This window comes from Trichosurus vulpecula, chromosome 7 (assembly GCF_011100635.1).
Source record: "Trichosurus vulpecula isolate mTriVul1 chromosome 7, mTriVul1.pri, whole genome shotgun sequence".
In the NCBI taxonomy this organism is placed as follows: domain Eukaryota; kingdom Metazoa; phylum Chordata; class Mammalia; order Diprotodontia; family Phalangeridae; genus Trichosurus; species Trichosurus vulpecula.
Genome location: NC_050579.1, coordinates 266,154,825 through 266,156,765, shown reverse-complemented (window position 1 = coordinate 266,156,765; position 1,941 = coordinate 266,154,825).

Here is a 1,941-nt window from a genome sequence, read left to right as displayed (position 1 = left end):
TGTATGCTTGCCAAAAAGACTGTTTTATGGAGAACTCACACAGGACAAGTGTTCACATGGTGGTCAGAAGAAGTGATACAAGGACATTCTCAAGATCTCTCTTAAGAACTTTGGAATTGATTGTGTCACATAGGAGACACTGGAGCAGGACCACCCAGGACGGCATGTCTTCATCAGAGAAGGTGCTGTGCTCTATGAGCAAAGCAGAATTGAAACAGCTCAAAGGAAATGCAGGATGTGCAAAGCTAGAGAATCCACCTCTGTTGTGGGAAAACTTTATTCAATCGTGGGAACTGGGAGAAAACTTTATTGAATTGTTTGAAACTAACCCTGTGTGGCTGGGAAACAGGACCTCCCCCACCTTCTGCTTATAGACCCTTAACCAAGTGTGATAGATGATTAAGTGGAGCCCTATTTTGTTGTAGTCAGTATTATTGAGTTTGATATGATTCAGTTGGGGTGGTGATTATAAGTTCTTTATATCAGGTTCCAGAGCGTGAACTGCAGATTGTAAATGCTATTGCTTAATCATAGGAAGCTAAAACCTCCACCCTCATTTTTCTTTACGTGACAGAGCTGACTCAATTACATGGAAAGTCCCTCAGCTATCTTTTGTCCAACATGGAGAGATGACCATGAAGATGCAGCCAGCGAGTGACCCTGGTTGCTGGCTTGTGGCCTGCCCTTCTTCTGGCCGTGAGCTCACGCAGATGTTTTTTTTTTTTTAATTTATTTATTTATTTTTAGTTTACCACACACGGTTCTACATAATTTTGAGTTCCAGATTTTCTCCCCTCTCTCCCCCCTGCCTTCCCAAGATGGCACGGAATCTCATATAACTACCATGTATAACTTCGCATTGAATTAATTTATACACTAGTCAAGTTGTGGAGAAGAATTATGACCAACGGAATGAATCATGAGAAAGAAGAAACAGAACCAAAAAAAAAAAACCCAAAAACAAAAGAGAAGCAAAAAAGGCGAACATGTAGTGCGCCTCAATCTGTATTCAAACTTCGCAGTTCTTTCTCTGGATGAAGATAGCATTCTCCATCGTGAGTCCCCTGGAGTTGTCCTTGCACGTTAGGTTGCTGAGAAGAGCGAAGTATGTCAGGGTTGGTCCTCACGGAATCCATATATCTGTGGCTGTGCACAACGTTCTCCTGGCTCTGCTCCGCTCACTCAGCATTATGTCGTGTAGGTTTTTCCAGGTTGTCACAAAGTCTGCATCCTCCCCATTTCTTATGGCACAATAGTATTCCATCACCTTCATATACCACAGCTTGTTCAGCCATTCCCCAATTGATGGGCATCCCTTTGATTTCCAGTTCTTGGCTACCACAAAAAGAGCCGCTATAAATATCCTTGTACATATGGGTCCTTTTCCTGCTTGTGTGATTTCTTTGGGATACAACCCTAGAAGTGGTATTGCTGGGTCAAAGGGTATGAACATATCTATAGCCCTTTGGGCATAGTTCCAAACCGCCCTCCAAAATGGCTGGATCAGCTCACAACTCCACCAGCAATGCAACAATGTTCCAATTTCCCCACATCCTTTCCAGCATCTATCATTTTCCTGTTTTGTTATTTTAGCCAATCTGACAGGAGAGATGTGGTATCTAAGAGTTGTTTTGATTTGCTTTTCTCTAATCAGTAGTGATCCAGAGCATTTTTTCATGTGCCTATAGATAGCTTTAATTTCTTCCTCTGAAAACTGCCTGTTCATATCCTTTGACCATTTCTCAATTGGGGGAATGGCTTGTATTCCTATATATTTGGCTCAGTTCCCTGTATATTTTAGAAATGAGGCCTTTATCAGAGATACTAGTTGCAAAGATTTTCTCCCAATTTTCTGCTTCCCTCCTAATTTTTGTTGCATTGGCTTTTTTTGCACAAAAACATTTCAATTTGACATAATCAAAATTATCCATTTTGCATTTT